General features: G+C 35.9%; 1 long non-coding RNA gene across 1 annotated transcript; it reads left to right on the top strand.

The window, feature by feature from the left end:
• Nucleotides 1–1,894: 1,894 nt before the first annotated feature.
• On the top strand, nucleotides 1,895–19,097 carry LOC123527349 (uncharacterized). Its single transcript, XR_008367120.1, has 3 exons — nucleotides 1,895–1,972; nucleotides 10,095–10,232; nucleotides 11,715–19,097. It is a non-coding gene; the product is annotated as an uncharacterized LOC123527349 (long non-coding RNA).
• The last annotated feature ends 1,717 nt before the right edge of the window (nucleotides 19,098–20,814 follow it).

A 20,814-nucleotide genomic window follows, 5' to 3' on the forward strand; every position in this document is an offset into this window, starting at 1 on the left:
GATGACCCCAATTTATTTTGAGGTCAGTATGTCAAAGTTCAAGGTCACAGTGACCCGGAACAATTAAACGGTTTCCGGATGATAACTCAGGATTGTTTGGGCCTAGGATCAAGAAAGGTGATGGGGAGGTCGGTCGTGACCAGCAGGTGACCTCTATTGATTTTGAGGTCAGTAGGTCAAAGGTCAAAGTCACAGTGACCAGGAACAGTAAAACGGTTTCTGGGCGATAACTCAAGAACGCTTGGGCCTAGGATCAGGAAAAATGATTGGAAGATTGATCATGACCAGCAGATGACCCATATTGATTTTGAGGTCATTGGGTCAAAGTTCAAGACAGATTGGTCAGGAACATTTAAACGGTTTCTGGAAGATAACTTGAGAACGCTTAGGCCAAGGGTCATGAAGGATGATAGAGAGGTTCATCATGACCAGCAGATGAGTCCTATTGATTTTAAGGTCAGTAGGTTAAAGGTCAAGGTTACAGTGACCCAGAACATTTAAACTGTTTCCAGACAATAACTTGAAAACACTTGGGCCTAGGATCATGAAACATGATAGGGAGGTTGGTCATGACCTGTAGATGACCCCAATAAATTTTGAGGTCTGTAGGCTAAAGGTCAAGGTCACATTGACCTGGAACAGGTAAACCCTTTCCAGACAATACCTTGAGAACGCTTGGGCCTAGGATCATTAAACTTAATAGGGAGGTTGATCATGACCAGCAGATGACCCCTGTTGATTTTGAGGTCAATAGGTCAAAGGTCAATGTCACATTGTACCAGAACAGTAGACCTTTTGTTTACAGTGAGCAAATAATTTCTGTTGATTGTACAATTACTGAATGCATCAAGGGGGGCATTTTATGTTCGACGAGCTCTTGTTGAATTAGCATTATAATTCATTTTCAGCAATAACTGAAGGCATTCTATACTTAAGAGATTGATGGCCTTCCATCAAATTTGGTCACTAGCACATGTTCGACTGTAATAGCTGAATTTTATGCAAATTCAGTCATCTCCGCGGGTTTCACTGTTCATGGGTCGGGTGGCCTTGTTCACATTTGGTCACTAGAATAGGATTGACAATACTTAAGTGGCCTTTGTTCACATGTAGTTGTAAGTTACTCATAACCATAATATAGGTTATCAGTATTCAAAGGTTCACATGTGGATATCAGCAAAAAGTTGCCTGTACTTTAGAGTTAATATGTGGCCATCAATGCAGCTAGTATGAACATAATAATCTGATGACCTTAGATCGAATTTTGGTAATCAGAACAGGCCCGACAGTACTTAAGAAGAAGGTGACCTTGGTTTTACATATGGTCATTGGCCCTAAGCGTTCATGTGTGTTCATCATGTATGATTGTGATTAACAGTTAGGTGACTTTGGTCCGCAGGCGGTCATGAGCAAAGGTTTGATTGTGCTTAAGAGCCAAGTGGCCTTGGTCAAAAATGGACATCAGTTTGACCATATTTATTAGCTTTGTGGCCTTGGTTGTATGTGGTCATCAGCACTGGTTTAACATTACTTGAGATTTCATATGTGGCCATCAGGGCAAGTTGACTGTACATAAAAACCTGGTGAGTTTGGTTCATATTTTGGTCTTGAGAACATGTTTGACAGTACTTAAGTATAAGGTGACCTTGGTTTATATGATGTCTTCAGAACATGTTTGACAGTAATTAAGAATAAGGTGACCTTGGTTTACTATGGTCCTTAGAACAGGTTTGACAAGACTTAAGAATATAGTGACCTTTGTTTATACGTGGTCTTCAAAAAAGGTTTGACAGTACTTAATAATAAGGTGACCTTGGTTTATATGTGGTCTTCAAAAAAGGTTTGACAGTACTTAATAATAAGGTGACCTTGGTTCATATTTCATACTGCAGAACTAGTTTGATACTTAAGATGAGGTGACCTTGGTTAGCATGTGGTCTTCTGAACAGGTTTGACAGTGCATGAAAATAAGGTAACATTGGTTTAGAACTGGTCTTCAGAACAGGTTTGATAGTACTTAAGAATAAGGCAATATTGGTTCATATTTTGTTATTCAGGACAGGTTTGACAGTACATGTACTTTAAGAGTAAGGTGACCTTGGTTTTACATGTGGTCTTCTGAACAGGTTTAACAGTACTTAAGAATAAGGTGAACTTGGTTTACATGTGGTTTCCTGAACTGGTTTGACATTAATAAAGAATAAGATGACTTCTGTTCACTTGTGTTCTTCTGAACAGGTTTTACAGTAATAAAGAATAAGGTGACCTTGGTTTACATGTGGTCTTCAGAACAGGTTTGACAATATTTAAGAATATGGTGTCCTAGGTTTACATGTTATCTTCTGAACAGGTTTGACAAAAATAAGGAATAAGGTGACCTTGGTTTACATGTTATCTTCTGAACAGGTTTGACAATACTTAAATGTTAGGTGACCTTGGGTTACATGTGTTCTACTGAATAAGTTTGACAGTACTTCAGAAGAAGGTGACCATGGTTTACATGGGGTCTTCTGAACAGGTTTGACAGTGATAAAGAATAAGGTGACCTTGGTTTACATCTGGTCTTCAGAACAGGTTTGACCGTACTTAAGAATAAGGTAAGGTTACATAATATTATACATGCACTTTGAACTTCATTATAATTTTCTTCTGGTTTCATTACACTAATCTTTAAGGCAAAAATAGGACAAGTTGCGCATGTTGTGAGCGAACTGCCATTTATTTTCTGCAACCATACCTCTATTAACACATTAAATACATGTGCATTTTTAGCTCTACTATTCGAAGAATAAGTAGAGCAATCCTACTCATAAGGCGTCGGCGCCACACACTGGTTAAGTTTTTCTTACCAGTCCACATTTTGACAAAGTCTTTGAAACTTTCAACACTTGTTTACCATCACCATGTCCAGTTGTAGGCAAGAGTACATAACACCATCAAGTATATTGGATGAATTATGGCCCCTTTTTGACTTAGAAATCTTGGCTAAGTTTTTCGTACCAGTCTACATTTTGACAAAGTCTTTTGAGATAAAACTTTGAAACTTTCAACACTTGTTTACCATCACCATGTCCAATTATAGGCAAGAGTACATAACTCTGTCAAGCATTTTGACTGAATTATGGCCCCTTTTTGACTTATAATCTTGGTTAAGTTTTTCAGACCAGTTCATATTTTGACTAAGTCTTTTGGGGTAAAGCTTTGAAACTTTCAACACTTGTTAACCTTCACTATGTTCAGTTATAGGCAAGAGTACATAACTCCATCTAGCATTTTGGCTGAATTATGGCCCCTTTTGACTGAGAAATCTTGGTTAAGTTTTTCGTACCAGTTTATATTTTGTGTAAAGTGTTTGACGTATGGCTTTGAAACTTTTATAACTTGTTCAGTATAATAGTCTCTATCAATAGGTAAGAGTACATAACTCTGTCAACTTCTTTGGCTGAATTATGGCCCTTTATGAACTTGGAAATTGGTTCAGTTTTCGTATATGGCCATGTTTTGTCAAGACTTTTAAACTTTAATCACTTGTTTATCATCATGATTTCCATCTGTAGGCAAGAGTACATAACTCTAACAACTATTTTGGCTGAATTATGGCGCTTTTTGAACTTTGAAATTTGTTCAGTGTTTCTTTCAAGTCAGCGTTATGTCAAAACTATTTGAACTGTTGCTTTGAAACCTTTAACACTAGTTTATCAACATGATTTCTACCTGTAGGCCAGAGTACATAACTCTGTCAACTATTTTGACTGAATTATGGCCCTTTTTGGACTTGGAAATTAGTTAAATTTTTCATACAAGTCCATATATTGCTAACATATAACATAACATATTTGCTATCATGGTCACACATTGCCATTTAGTGCAAGACTAATCGAAATCCACAAATATAGGAACATTTTTTGTTTAATCCATTTTTTTTCTTTTGTCTGAAAATCTATGGAAATATTTTGACCCCATTCATCCGACAGCTCTTGTTTACTCAGAAAACGTATGCTAGCAACAATATGAACCTGGCCCCTGCTACATTAGATCCACAACGCGTTAGGAAGTGTTCAAAATCTTTCATGAAATTGTTTGCTTAAAACTTGAATTAAGTTGTTTTGGGCATTTTAGGAGTTGATTAAATAGTTTTCATTACAGGTTTATCTTATTTGCAGAGCATTATGGTATAGATGTCACATTGTCCATTGCAATATCTGTCTAAGGGGAGCCTGTACATCTTCGGTTCTACCTTGACAATCACCTGCTACATTTCCAGACTCTACCTGAGCCACACACTTAGCGTGAGATACAATTCACTTCTTCATTTCCAGGCTCTTCTGTACTTCCAGGCTTCACCTGAACCACACACACACACACAGAGCATGAGATAAATCCTCTGCTGTACTTCCAGACTCTACCTGTGCCACACACACACAGCATGAGATACAAGCTTTGCATGACGGAACTCGAGAAAATCTTGTGACTTACCTGTTTGTATCGTAAGTATGTCAAACACACATTGACTATATATAAACAATAATTGATTGCAGCTGCAACAGACCAAAGTTCTTTATCAGTGAATTCTATACATCATATCACCCTTCTGCTGTCTGGAAGCGCCCACCCGCTTAGCTCAGTAGGTAAGAACATTGGTCTACGGATCACGGTGTAGAGTTCGATCCTCGGGCAGTGGGCGTATGTTCTCCGTGACTGTTTGATAAACGACATTGTGTCTGAAATCATTAGTCCTCCACCTCTGATGCATGTGGGGAAGTTGGCAGTTACTTGCGGAGAATAGGTTTGTACTGGTACAGAATCCAGGAACACTGGTTGGGTTAACTGTCCGCTGTTACATGACTGAAATACTGTTGAAAAAAAGGAGTTAAACCCAAAACAAACAAACAAAAGCTTTCTGGAAGATCCAAATCTGACTAGCTCAGCTCTAATCAGAATGTGGAGAGCTATCCTAGCCGTTCGAAATATCTTGTCTTTATCTTGGTTAAAGCTGAATGCTTATTAATTAGCAAATTATTTATGGCCTTTGCTTACTTGTATTATTATCTCGTTGACTCTGTAAAAGCAGAGTTTTATCCCTTGATTTTATAAAGAAATAAGGATTTTTGACTGTAATTTATTAACATGTCTATGAGTCTTAATGAAACTTTACAGAAATGTATATTGATCACTATTAGCTACACTTGCATCATTCCTAAGGATTTTTGAAGCAAAATATAAGAAATACACTAGTAAACAAATAAAAATTTCAAGGTTACATTGATCTAAAAGTAAAAACTTGATGTTGATATAAAAACCTACGAACCCTGTCGACTATTTCAGTGCTATTATGTATACTTGTATAGTAGTTCATATAAGCAGATGTCTCTCCATTAGATCTGGTCAAAATTGATAACCAGCTGAGTCCTCCTTGAAGTTACTCAAGATTGCCAAAATTTAGTGTCCATTTTCTAACTCGCAGTTCCTATAATTTTTAGTCAGAGGTAATTTGCAGTGGCTGACATATATATTACATTATACCAGTTTTATATTGTAACCATTTGGCACTATTGTTTACATTTTTTTCCACATTTGTTTTCAAATGCAAAATATTAGAGCTGTAAATTGCTTTTAAAGCAAAAAGACTTTAAGTGTTCCTGAGCAACTAATGGATTTTAAGGTGGAATTGCATTTTGTAATTTTATTACAACCCGCGTATGATTTTGATATCATTTTAAAGTAGAAGTTAACCCCGCCATGCATGTGTAACTATTTTTTTTTTTGGTTATTAGTGCAGCTTTTTAGCTGTAACGTCGCAAACATTACCTTGCACATCTGTTTTTGCGCCACGTTCAAAAGCAATGAAAATAGGTTTATTTTCTCTCATTTGTTTATTTTTCTATTTACAGCAATGAAACTTAAATCTTTATGTGTGTTATACAAAGGTCTACGACGCTAGACAGTTTTTGTCACTTTTATTTTCAAAATTATGGAAAAAAATAAGGAAAACGACATTCTCAATTTTTTAGATATTTAGAAAAAATGGCACACTTGTCTAATTAACGAAAAAATGGCTTGAAATTTTTTTGCCAAGTTTTAGATAAACTTATTTTTGATTGAATATTAAAAAAAATAAGTACTTTTACCATCCATTATTTTTAATCCCCCGCCCGGTGGGGGTTATATGAATGGTCTCCGTCCTTCCGTCTGTCAGTCCGTAACACTTTCGTGTGTGCTCCATATCTCCTTAATCTCTTGAAGGAGTTTCATGAAACTTGGATCAAATGATCACCTCATCAACTCATGTGTCAGCCATGTCTGCTAAAGGTAAAGGTCACAACTCAAGGTCAAAGGTTTTGTCCTTCAATTTATTGTCTGCTCTGTGTCTCCTAAACCCCTTGAACAAATTCTATAAAACTTTGGTCAAATGATCACCTCTTCAAGAGGATGTGCAGAACTCATGAGTCAGCCATGCTAACTCAAGGTTAAGGTTACAACTTAGGGTTAAATGTTTTAGACTTCCATTTTGTGTCCGCTCTATATCTCCTAAACCCCTTGAAGGATTTTTATAAAACTTTGGTCAAATGATCACCTCTTCAAGAGGATGTGCAGAACAAATTGCATTTGATTAAACATTTGATATAGGTTTTTTCGTGCAATATTGATGCGATCATATCTAACTTCTATGAATGTTAAAAATGTTGCATAATTTTTTCAAATGAATTCCATCTTTTTGCCCGCTAAAAATAGCTTCAAGTATAACTTAACAGATTTATGTTTTACAATTATATTTTAAGCTTGTACAATGAAATTGCACAAGCTGTCGAATTTTGAATTTCAACAACTCGGGAGTTTTAAGAAATACGAAATTTAGAAAATTTAATGGAATGATACAATAGCGCTGAAACATATACTAAAATTGCATTTGCTAAAGTACATTTTCACTTCTTATCAAAATATGCTGACAACAAATTCATTATTTTTGATCTGTTTTTTACACTAGCACTTTTTCCGACATTCTGTCTACAATTTTCTGTCTACAAACAAGATCGAACTTTACAGTGTAAATATTTTAAGGATACCAGCACTGTATAATGCGATATTATGTTTAGTAGAAAGACATTTATTTAAATTAAATCATCTTATCTCGAGCCAACGACGTCTTATATCGAGGTAATGACATCTTATCTCAAGCGCATGACATCTAAACTTGTGTACATTTTTGATTCTGTCTTCATAATATTTGGTCAGAATGTTTGTATGAAGTCTTGAACGATTTTAAATTTGGGTCACGTGGGGTCAAAAACTAGGTCACATGGTCAGATCATAGGTAAAACTTGTATACACTCTAGAGGTCACTTTTTTGCGCCAATCTTCCCAAAACTTTCAGAATATTTATTTTCATAACATTTTGGACAAGTTTGTATCTAGGTCATGGGGGTAAAAACTAGGTCACTAGGTCAAATGAAAGAAAATGATTGTTAACACTCAAGAGGCCACGTTTTTTGGTCCAATCTTAATGAAAATTAGTCAGAATACTTGTCTCTGTGAAATCACTAGGTAAAACATGTTTACACAGTAAATCATTGGTGTGTTACACAGGTGAGTGACCAAGGGCAATCTTGGCCCTCTTGTTAAGTATTATATAGAATATTATTACGAAACCATACCCACATTGTTTCTAAAAATGCACTTTGAGGTCACTTTTTGTTTGTCGGATAGGGGACAGAGTCGGTGACTAAAAAGAATAGTTACCTTTTTGTCTTGAATATATAAAATTTTGGCAAAATTAAATGAGTCATTTTCCCATTAATTATACGAGTGTGCGATTTTTTCAATAAAATTAAAATTATCAGAATGTTTTTTTTTTGTTTTTTCCCATCGTTTTGAAAACAGAAGTGGCAAATACTGTCCAGTGCCGTAGACCTTTGTATAACACACATGATTATGTAAGTTTCTTTGCTGTAAATTGAAAAATAAACAATTGAGAGAAAACAAGCAAATGAAGTACTGCTATACAACACAAAGTCCCCTGCTGGAAGGCACCTAATTTTCTCTTCTGCAGTATAACATAATGAACTGAAATCTGTCAACAATGTATAAACAATATTGTACTATATATACAATATGCTATAACAAAACACTTGGATTAAAATTTGTACATGTATATAAAAATTATAAAAGTTGTTTTCTTATAGCAATTTTCGGCCGGTTATGAAAAAAAGGTATCATATAAGTAATTTATAGTAAAAAACAAACAAACAACAAATTCTATATACGTCCACACAAAACTCTTTACCAGGTAGAAATAGGTCAGATTACACCTAAAAATTGGATGTAACATGCATGTTGTACCACAGAAAACAGGTCTCCCTACGTGATACATAAGTTACAATATAAGCTATTTATAGTAATAACAAAGGGACATAATTCTAAAAACAATAGTGCATTATATATATCAGGTGCACATTTGTGCCAAGTTACATCAAAATCCCACCATGCATGAAGAAGAAATGCTTCTCACAAAGTCATTCTTGAATTTGGCATTTGACCTCTAAGTGTGACCTTGACCTTAGACATAGGGACCTGGTTCTTGCGCAAAACAATTAAGCCATCTCATGGTACTGAACATTTATGCCAAGTTACATCAAAATACCTACATGCATGAAGAAGAAGTGTTCCAGACAAAGTCATACTTGTATCTGACCTTTGGCCTCTATGTGTGACCTTGACATTCAACCTAGGGACCAGGTTCTTGCCCATGAAACTCGGTCTCGTAGTGGTGAACATTGTGCCATGTAATATTCAAATCCTGTTTTGCATGACAAAGTTATACTCTGAACAGGAAAAATGCCCCATTGACCTTTTATCTCAAAGGGTGACCTTGACCTTTTAGCTAAGGTTCTGGGTTTTATGCATGAGACTTTGTCTAATCATGGGGAATATTTATGTCAAGTAATATTAAAATCCCATGATGGATGACAAGGTTCTGGACCGGACAGGAAAACAACCCTATTAACCTTTGACCTCCATTTGTGACCTTAACCTTTGAGCTAGCGGTCCGAGTTTTGCGCATGACGCGTCATCTCATCATGTGAAACATTTTTGCCATGTAATATTAAAATACCTTCATGGAAGGCAGAGTAATAGACCAGACACAAAACAGACCCTGTTCATGCCATGTTAACATTTGACTGCCGAGTGTGACCTTGACCTTTAGGCTAGGGGTCTGAAAATTGTGCATGACACATTGCCTTATTATGAGATACATTTGTGCCAAGTAATATTAAAATCCCTTCATGGATGGCAGCGTTATGGACCAGAAAGGAAAAAGGCCCTGTTGACATTTGACCTCCAACTGTGACCTTTAAGCTAGGGGTCTGGGTTTTGCGCATGACACGTCATCTCATCATGGGGAACATTTGTACCAAGTAATATTAAAATCCCTTCATGGATGACAGACGTAATGACGGACGGACGGAAAAGCGGATTCCTATAGTCCCCAAAACTGGTTTTCGAACAGTAGGGGACTAATAAACCAATTTTTTATCGCTTTTCAACATAGCGTCAAAACGGACGTGCATGGTAATGTTTGCAACGTCATAGCTAAAAAGTTTCACTAATAACTAAGAAAACAGTTACACATTCATGGCTGGGGTAACTTCTACTTTAATATGATATCAAAATCATATGCGGGTTGTAAAAAAATTACAAAGTGCTATTCCACCTTAATATCTAGTTGTCAAGCAATTTTGTTTTAGGTTGTTTGTTTGTTTGTTTGTTTTGGGTTTAACGCCGTTTTTCAACAGTATTTCAGTCGTGTAACGGCGGGCAGTTAACCTAACCAGTGTTCCTGGATTCTGTACCAGTACAAACCTGTTCTCTGCAAGTAACTGCCAACTTCCCCAAATGAATCAGAGGTGGAGGACTAATAATTTCAAACACATTGTCGTTCATCAAATAGTCACAGAGAACATACGCCCCGCCCGAGGATCGAACTCACGACCCTGTGATCCATAGACCGATGCTCTGTTACTACTGAGCTAAGCGGGCGGGTCTGTTTTAGGTTGTAAACAAGTGATAAATTTGCAAACAGTTAATTCTTGTTTCAGTTCTGGTCCAACAGAGACAAATATTTCTAAACCAGCAGACAGTGGAGCTCTCCATTATTGATTAGAAGGGTATTACAACATCGACATTCAGGAAAACCTGGCCTTATTAACATGTAGAGGCCTTTCATCTAAGATCATGTAAGTTAAATGATACAATAAAAGTGATAATTCTACTTTGCAAGTTACTGTACTAAGGAAATTAAAAACGTGATTAAGAGATCTGTATTCTACATACATTCAGAATCTCGTATATCATTTGATGTAACACAGTTCTATATTTTGCATTTTACTCAAAGAGCATGCAATTAAAAATGTTGAATGGATACAGTATCATAACCAATTTTTAGCTCACCTGAGCACGTACTGCTTAAGGTGAGGTATTGTGACCGGTCAATTGTCCAGCGTCGTGCGTTGTACGGTGTTCGTAAACTTTTGCCTCGTTCGAACTCTAGATGACACTCGGTCTTTATGAAACTTGGTCAGAATGTCTTGATTTTGAAACTAGGTTATGTGGGGATAAAAACTAGGTCAATATACCAGATCAAAGGAAAATCTTGTTAACACTCCAAAGTCCAAATGTTTTAAGTTTTGAAAGTTGGACAGAATGTTTCTCTTGATGACCTCTAGGTTAAGTTTGAATATGGGTCATGTGAGGTCAAAATCTAGGTCACACGGTCAAATCAATAAAAAGCTTGTTAATTAGGCCACATTTATGACACTATCTTCGTGAAACTTGGTAAAATGTTTGTCAAGTTAGAATATTGGCCATCTTGGGTCAAAAACTATGTCACCCGATCAAAAACTGAAGAAAAGTCTGGTGTATGCAATAGGGGATGGCTGCATTTTTGCACTGGATCTTCATGAAATTTAGTCAGAATGTTTGTTTTGTTGACCTCTAAGTCAGATATGAATATGGGTAATCTTGGGTCAAAAACTTGGTCACCCGGTCAAATCAAAGAAAAACAAGGGCCGCCTTTTTCACTGGATCTTCATGAATCACAAAGTCTTAGATGATTTTGAATCTGGGTCAAAAAATAGGTAATCTGGGCAAATCAAAGATTTACTCTCTACAGACCACTTGTTTGCTCCAATCTCACAAAACAGACAGAATGTTCGTCTTTATAAAATTTTAGACTAGATGTCATTTTGTCAAATCAGAGAAAATGCTTGTTTACAAATACAAAGCCACTTTGATGGTCCAGTCTTAATGAAAATCATTCAAAATGTTGTCTTCATGAAATCTCAGACAGGTTAAAATGGATCAGGTTGGGGCAAAAACTAAGTCACTTGGCCAAATCAAAGAAAACTCTTCTTGACACTGTAGAGGACACTTAATTGCTCCAATCTTCGTGAAACTTGGTCAGAATATTATCTTCTTGAATGCTCGGATGATTTTGAATCTGTGTTATATGGTGTCGAAACTAGGTCACTAGGTCAAACATGTTTACACTGTTATGGTAGGTTACTCAGCTGAGCGACCAAGGGTCATCTTGGCTCCCTTGTTGAACAACGTACATTGTCCTTTGAAACATTTATCCATAGCACTGTACAAACAACTGTTCGGAAATGTTTTATATTTATTACAAATCTTTAAAACTAACATGTTTACAATGTTTTCAGACCACCAGTTGCAATCCAGAACCTAGATTTCAGCACCACTAAATAGTAAATTCATAGGCCATTAGTTTTACGTCCAGGATCCCTCTTCAACTGAAAATTTATCAGACAATGATTGTACCGTTATATCTGGATCTCAAGACAGTTACGTAACAGTTACTTAGCCTTTACAGTCAACCACTTCTACTAGACTAAGTAGACACAGACTGATGAAAGTACTAAGGTGGATCCCAGTTTAACTGAGAAGTAACTAAGCTTGCAGACCAGCAGTTGTGCATAACTATTTGCATACCAGCTCCTATGAAATTGTATGTTGTGTTTAAAAGATAGCTTTTCGATACAACAATATGAATCTGAATTAGAATAATGGGCCTCGCAGCGCAATTCTATTTAAACAAAGAAGTTGAGATTTTAAAACCAGTAAATTTAGAATCACCTGTAGTGATTAGCAACTTCTTTTATTCTTTGGATTATGTGGATGTTTTTTGTATTTTTTTTAAATTTGAACCTAAGATGGAAACCTTCAGATATTGTTATGTTTTTTTTATCTCACACCAGTACAAAGAGGGCAAGATGAACTCATAACAGCTTGTCTAATCATACATAACACATAATGAATGTACAAATTATATATGTCATACTATGTCTTTCACTCTGTCAGTTCATATACTGCCATTTGTTTATTCATGACTATGAATACTCAGGGATTAATCAGATTCATTATGTTTTACATAACATGCCATTCTTATATCTCATTTTGTACATACATGTACATAGCATAGACAATACATTTTTAATTGATATGTAAGTATACTGTCTATAATTCTGTAGCAGTTTCATCCTCAATTGATGCCAAGCATTTTGTTACATCACTCAGGGAATACACATCTCATGTCATATTATCATATACTAGTACCTGTTTTAATTGGTAGCACAGCTTTAGGCTTGGAGAAAAAATGAGCTTACAGAAGTGTAAATATATTCCTCCTCTAGCCTGTTATTTATTTTTAGTTCTTGTTTGTATATTAAGATTTGAACGTGTTTTCGATATTGTTTTGTACATAAACATGCATTGTTTAAGTTGAATTACATGTAAATAGGTTGTCTATACTCGATATATCTTGTGTTTGGTTTTATTGGCTCGACTATTCGAAGAATAGGGGAGCTATCCTACTCGCCCCGGCAACGACGTTAGCGTTAGCGTGGGCGTCACACAAATGTTAAAGTTTGTGTACCATCCCAAATATTTTCAAAGTCCATTGAGATATTGCTTTAATATTTTGCATACTTGTTAACCATCATGACCCCAGTCTGTAAAAAGGAGGAGGCAACTCTATCAAGCATTTTGACTGAATTATGGCCCCTTTTTGACTTAGAATATGCTTATTGTAATGTTAAAGTTTTACTCATTGCTTATATTATACTATCATGCACTGAGAATAGTCGAGCGCGCTGTCCACTGACAGCTCTTGTAGTAAGGAAATACAGATTGTTGTGTTATTATGTAGCAGACCGCATTGTAAATGAGATATAGTTGCATACTTACCTTATCGATATGATTTTTGTCGAGCCTGCTTGCGGAAGCGAAGACATAGTTGTCCAAATGCCTGTTCGGGGTAGTCCGTGCGTGCGTCCGTGCGTCTGTCTGGATTTGTTTGTCCATATTTTTTTGCATAAATGTTTGCCTCAATGAGACAAGGAGTGTCATGTGCAACTCCCAGTCCTTTCGACAGCTGGCGGGCTCGACATGTTGCCCGTGGGCATCTAGTTTAAAAAAAAAATTACACAGGTGCATTTTAACGTTGTGTCCATGGTAAATTTTGTGCAAATCTTTGTCACCTTTCAGATCTATTAACAAGGGACATAAATACAAAACACTTTTTTTTGTCTTTCAATTGAAGTAAAGAGATTCTGGTTAGGGATTACATTACGAAAAGCTTACAAATTTCCTTTGACCTCCACATCCTAGAAATATTTAATGGTTTTATATTGCTTTTAAAAGAGCATAGTTATTAATGATGGTTTTAAGATGTAAAAGTTTTAAAATGCATTCATCTTATGAATTGGATATAGTTACAATGTTTTAGATAGTTCAGCAATGCGTAAAAAATAAGGAAAATCAATGTTAATCATTTGAAATGCAAAAGTAAAAATTAGACGAAAATAAGTAATTATAAAGAATTTGCAAATTAATGTCTTTTTAAGATAAAAGCGGATCTGCTTTGGTGCCTTCTATGCTTCGAAAGTGTCTTTTCACAGATTGTAATATTTCATTTTGGTTTCCATAATGTCTTTTAAACTGAGATGTGTTTTTAAATACATATTCTGCTGATGATATGATACACTCTTATAGCTTTCCATTATACTGCCTTTCAGCAATTTATATTGGTGTAAAGTTATATTGCATTGGCTATTGCACAGACTATAGTATACAACATTGACTTCCCCTGTCAGCTGTTCTGATTATGATTTTTTATAGATTTTAACTTCCCTCAAGAAATATACTCTTCTAAATTTTGATGTTGGAAATTATTTGATTGTCTTCATATATGCATTTTTATTAGCTCACCTGAGCACTAAGTGCTCAAAGATGAGCTTTTGTGATCGCCCTGTGTCTGTCGTCTTCCGTCATCAGTCATCCGTCGTCAACAATTTGACTGTTAACACTCTAGAGGTCACGATTTTTGCTCAAACTTAATGAAACTTGGTCAGAATGTTACCCTTAATAAAATCTTGGACAACTTTGATATTGGGTCAACTTGGGTCAAAAACTAGATTACCAGGTCAAAAAATGGAAAAGCTTGTTAACACTCTAGAGGTCACAAATTTGGCCCAATCTTAATGAAACTTGGTCAGAATGTTACCCTTAATAAAATCTTGGACAAGTTTGATATTGGGTTATCCGGGATTAAAACTAGGTCACAAGGTAAATCAAAGGAAAAGCTTGTTAACACTCTAGAGGTCAAATTTTTGGCCCAATCGTAATGAAACTTGGTCAGAATATTACCCTTGATAAAATCTTGGATAAGTTCGATATTGGGTCATCTGGGGTCAGAAACCAGGTCATCAGGTCAGATCAAAGGAAAAGCTTGTTAACACTCTAGAGGTCACAATTTTGGCCCAATCTTAATGAAACTTGGTCAGAATGTTACCCTTAATAAAGTCTTGGACAGGTTTGCTATTTGGTCATCCGGGGTCTAAAACTAAGTCACCAGGTCAAGTCAAAGGAAAAGCTTGTTAATACTGTAGAGGCCAGATTTATGACTGTATCTTCATGAAACTTGGTTTGAATGCTAATTTTGATGATTACAAGGTCCAGTTTGAATCTGGATCATATAAGATCAGAAACTAGGTCACCAGGTCAGATCAAAGGAAAAGCTAGTTTACACTGTAGAGGCCACATTTATGACCAAATCTTAATGAAACTTGGTCAGAATGTTAATCTTGTTGATTTGTATGTCATGTTTAAATCTGGGTTAGGTGGGGTTAAAAACTAGGTCACTAGATCAATTCAAAGGAAAAGCTTGTTAACTCTCTAGAGGCCACATTTATGACTGTAACTTCATGAAACTTAGAGAGAATGTTAATCTTGGTTATCTTTAGGTCAAGTTTGAATCTGGGTCATGTCGGGTCAAAAACTAGATCACCGAGTAAAATCAAAGAAAAAGCTTGTTAACACTCGAGGCCACATTTATGACTTTATCTTCATGAAACTTATCCAAAATGTTAATCTTGGTGATCTTTAGGTCAGTTTCGAATCTGGGTCATGTCAGGTCAAATACTAGGTCACTGAGTCAGATCAAAGAAAAAGCTTGTTATCACTCAAGGGGTCACAATTTTGGCCCAAACTTAATGAAACTTGGTCAGAATGTTACCCTTAATAAAATCTTGGACAGGTTTGCTATTGGGTCATCCGGGTTCTAACACTAGGTCACCAGGTCAAGTCAAGGGAAAAGCTTGTTAACACTGTAGAGGCCAGATTTATGACTGTATCTTCATGAGACTTGGTTTGAATGCTAATCTTGATGATCTCGAGGTCCAATTTGAATCTGGGTCATGTAGGATCGAAAACTAAATCACCAGGTCAAATCAAAGGAAAAGCTAGTTTACACTGTAAAGGCCACATTTTTGACCAAATCTTAATGAAACTTGGTTAGAATGTTAATCCTGATGGTTTATAGGTCATGTTTAAATCTATGTGAGGTGGGGTTAAAAACTAGATCAATTCTAAGGAAAAGCTTGTTAACTCTCTAGAGGCCATATTTATGACTTTATCTTCATGAAACTTAGAGAGAATGTTATTCTTGGTGTTTTTAGGTCAAGTTTGAATCTGGGTCATGTTGGGTCAAAAACTAGGTCACCTAGTCAAATCAAAGGAAAAGCTTGTTAACATTCTAAAGGCCAAATTTATGACTGTATCTTCATGAAACTTAGTCAGAATGTTAATCTTGGTGATCTTTAGGTCAAGTTCGAATCTGGGTCATGTCGGGTCAAAAACTAGGTCACCGGGTCAAATCAAAGGAAAAGCTATTAACCCTTTAGAGGCCACATTTATGATCATATCTTAATGAAACTTGGTCAGAATATTAATCTTGATGATCTTTAGGTCTATAGGTCAGGTGAGCGATACAGGGCCTACATGGCCATCTTGTTTGTAATGTAAACAGTTTGGACCTTGTATTTTCCAGCTACGTTTGTAATACACTTGTACATAGTTTGTATATAACCTGTTCATTCATGTCAAAATGCATAGTAAGTTGTAAATGCTCTCAATGAATCAATAACATATGGGGCCTGGCAGAAGAGTGATTAAGGAGGCCGACTTCGAGTCACGTACTTGCTTCTCTCTACTAATGGTTTGAAATGGGTCAGTGGTTCTACCTAGATACCAGCCAATGCCTAAAAATGACGGGAGTACGCTTGGGGCCCCACCATATCAAAAGCAGAGAAGTTGCTATATGACATCATTGTGTTGACTGGCTGTTAAACATAATAAAATGATAACACATACTCTCCATTTATCGATGATGTCCTCTGCAAAATAAACTATTTCAATGGAGTTTGGATTTGTGTATTTGTCAAACTTGTAAATATGTAAATAAACATCACATGTATTTGCTGAGGTTGTGAATATGAATGGGCAGCAGTGTTTAGGGTTTAGTTACCAATGTGTAATTTATGTACATATTATTGTTTATTTACCACTGATGTAACAGACACTGTGTTACAGTTCAGTCTTTAGAATGGTGTAGTAAAATAAGTTAAAATAATTTAGTTACAGTCTGTTCTATATATATATATATATATATATTTCCGTTTGTACATACATGTAATTTTATTCCGTTAAGCTTTAATGTAAAATGTGTATATTATTTTTGTCTTCATTCAAACAATGATTATGTTTGAAATGTAATGTGGAATTTGTTAAATGAACTCAGTATACACTATTTGGTCCAAGAGCATGAGAAGGGAAATAACCGCTGGAGTAGAATGTGACCTGTACTAAATATCGGACAATTGATGTATTACCACTGTTACCACCAGGTAACGATTAGAAAAAATCTCTAAGTCATATATTTTCTGTCCAGTAAGGTAAATTACAAGCAAAACAACCTTTACACAGTATGAGTTTCTCTAAATCTTTTTATCAAAATCATATTAGCCATATAAATGAAGTTTGCTTGTGAGACGTTTTACAGTATACTTGTTGATAAATTTGCTAGAAAATTACTTTGACAATTTTGATAGTGGTGTTTCAGGTTTGGATGTCTACAGCATAAAGTAAACAGGCAAACCTGTATATAAAGGTCTTCCTTGCAAACGTCAAACAATGGCCTTTGTGTTGGAGTGGCATTTATTCATAGGTTAAAATAAAGTAGAAATATTAAATTTTGAAATGAAATTTACAGAACCTTTTTACTGTCAGTTGAGCTCAGCTCACGGGGAATCATTGGCAAAGGTTTGACTGTACATGATTATTTCATTTAAGATAAACTATTCATATTTTTTAATCATTTCATCACATATTTCAACCATATCTTATTTCTCATCTTATCAGAGAGAAACTATATCCATGCAATCTGTTGAAGACCTTTTAAGTTTCACCTAAAATCAAAAATTGGAAGTTTTCCTGTTTAAGCGCCTGTAATAGTCCTTGACGTGTTTTATTAAGGACTGAGGTATTTGTTAAAATGATAATGGTGTGGTAGTTGTTGAACTACTTTAATATAATGACCATGTTTGTTTCAATACATATATAATACATGGATATCACAAGTCTGTCAAAGAGGTATTGTAGGAGATAAAGCTTTTATTTATTTTTAGGCATAAACATCGAAACCAGTCCTTCAGAAGATAATAGGTACGGTAGATTTCTCAGAAGCACAAAGCATCGCCAGTACAACTGCAGTCCTTCAAGTTTCACTGAAACTTTTTTATTATTATAATGAAAGGCTGTTTTAGGATATGGAGCATCTGAACCTCATTACTTCATTTTCTCTGATATTGTTTTTTTTTATATATTATTAATCAGGCCATTTTAGTAAAGGTACAATTATAGTACTAAATAGGTAATCCAGTCGCACTTCACTTCTTAGTGAAAGATGCGGTCATTGGATATCTTTAATGTCTCATGAACCGTGTTTTCATGAGCCAGTAAGAATGATTTTGCCTGAACAACATTTTAGTTTAATTTTTCATGACTTGTTTTCATTAACCAGGAACGATGACTTTGCCTATACGCCTTAATAAGTTTTAATGTTTCTTGAATCGTGTTTTCATGAGCCAGGAACCATGACTTTGCCCCTACATCTTTATTTTAATGTTTCGTGAACCGTGTTTTTATGAGAAAGGAACCATGATTTTACCTGTAAATCTTAAGTATAATATGCCATGAACTGTATTTTTATGAGCCAAGAACCATACTTTTGACTATACATCTTTAGTTAAGTGTTTCATGAACCATGTTTTGCCTGTTTTGTAATTATCATAATTGCGCCGTGCCATGGGAAAACCAACATAGTGGCTTTGCGACCAGCATGGATCCAGACCAGCCTGCGCATCCGCGCAGTCTGGTCAGGATCCATGATGTTCGCTTTCAAAGCCTGTTGCAATTAGAGAAACTGTTAGCGAACAGCATGGATCCTGACCAGACTGCGCGGACATGCTCAGGCTGGTCTGGATGCATGCTGGTCGCAAACCCACTATGTTGGTTTTCCCATGGCGCAGCTCATATGTTTATGTTTATCTTGCTATCAAATGTTATGATATTTTCAATGTATTAGCTTACCGAAATATGTGCAAAACATATTTTACCAATTATAAACTTTAATGTAAAATGTTGTTCTATTGAGAATGTGTTGAATTAAAAAGTAACAATGAAAGTTATATTTGATATTATTGTTTATTATTCCAGTTTTAACGAATTGGTCGTTTCATACGGAAATGTTTTACTTTAGTTTGAACCAGTCCCATTCTTAAACTGAGAAACTGATATGAGTAAAGACCTTGCTTTACGTACTTTTCGTTCATTCAAGAGCGGTGCTTTGATTATTCCATCATTTCATACTCAAGTAGAGGTTGAGTAGGTTATGGAATGCAAGTAATGTCAATCATAGTTAAATATACAGTATTTTGAACATAGATTTAAGTTCAGAACAAATCATTAATTTATAAGCTTGATTGAGAGCTGGCATACTCGATTCGGCGTCGGCGTACTTTCTCGTCTGCCAAGCAGTCTTTCCTGGGAATAATCAGTACAAGCCTACTTGTAAAGTGGTTGACATGCAACAACATCTCAGAAATGTTCCTTGCCTTGACCTGGGCTCGAAGCCTGTTACTATAAAACCACTAATATAAAACAAGGCACTGCCTCTAATAGGAATCAATTAGCCTGCCATTCAAACGACTTGAAATTGAAAATGCATCAACATTTTTTATGCCCCCAGCATCTACCGATGCGGGAGGCATATAGTGATTATCCTGTCCGTTCGTTCGTTCGTCCGTCCGTTCGTACGAGGTTAACCAAATGGGACCGTTTCGTCTAGCATCAATACCCCATACTAGAATAACTTGATACTAATGCAGATGTAACCTATGACTATTCCTCATCTTCAGACATCACCTGACCTCAGTTTGACCTTGACCTTGACCTCATTGTGGACTTGGGTTGCTTTATATAGGCCATCTCTTGGTTAACCAAATGGGACCGTTTCGTCTAGCATCAATACTACTTACAAGAATGAATTGATACTAATACAGATGTAAACTGTGACCATTCCTCATCTTCAAACATCACCTGACCTCAGTTTGACCTTGACCTTGACCTCGTTTTAGACTTAGGTGCAAAATCTATCGACAAGGATGTCACTAGGGGCATCAAGCCCTTACTGAACGCAGCTCCTTGTTTTTCACGTTACCAATGATGAAAGGGCTGTATGAGAGACAATTTAGTTATATTTCATGTGCTCTGTGCTTCCTCCAACCATTGTGAAAACCATCAGTAGTTACAAAGTTATCGGATGAACAAGATTGAGAAAAATTTAGTACTAACAAGGATGGTAATAAAAAAGGTGCCCCTAAACTACTTCAGTTTGGACAGTCTGACCTTGAATGTGTCATAATGTCGACGTTTTAAACGTGTTCTATATTCTACAAAATATAGACCATTCCAAATGCTCTTAGGAAATCGTTCCCAACTGAGTTTGAAATCTTTGATTGAAGATTTTACTAAAACCTCAAGATTAAATTCCTGTTGAGACTGACCATCAATATTGAGAAGTCTTTCAAAACAAAGAAGTGTGAAATACATTTATTTTTATAGTTCCTTGTTCAAAAACAGTCATTTACTTAACATTTAATTTTAAATTTGCAGCTTCCCGCCTATTCCAACAGAAAGAGCGCAGATCAACAGATCGCTGGGTCGTGGGTTCAGTCCTCCGGCGAGGGGTATGTTCTCAGTGACCATTTGATCAAATACGTTGTTTCTGAAGTCATTCGTTCTCAACCTCTGATTCACAAGGGGAAGTTGGCAGTTACTTGCGGAGAACAAGTTTGTCCTGGTATAGAATCCAGGAAACAGTGGTTATTTAAATTGCTCACCGTT

The sequence above is a fragment of the Mercenaria mercenaria genome, chromosome 14 (assembly GCF_021730395.1).
Source record: "Mercenaria mercenaria strain notata chromosome 14, MADL_Memer_1, whole genome shotgun sequence".
Taxonomy (NCBI): Eukaryota; Metazoa; Mollusca; class Bivalvia; order Venerida; family Veneridae; genus Mercenaria; species Mercenaria mercenaria.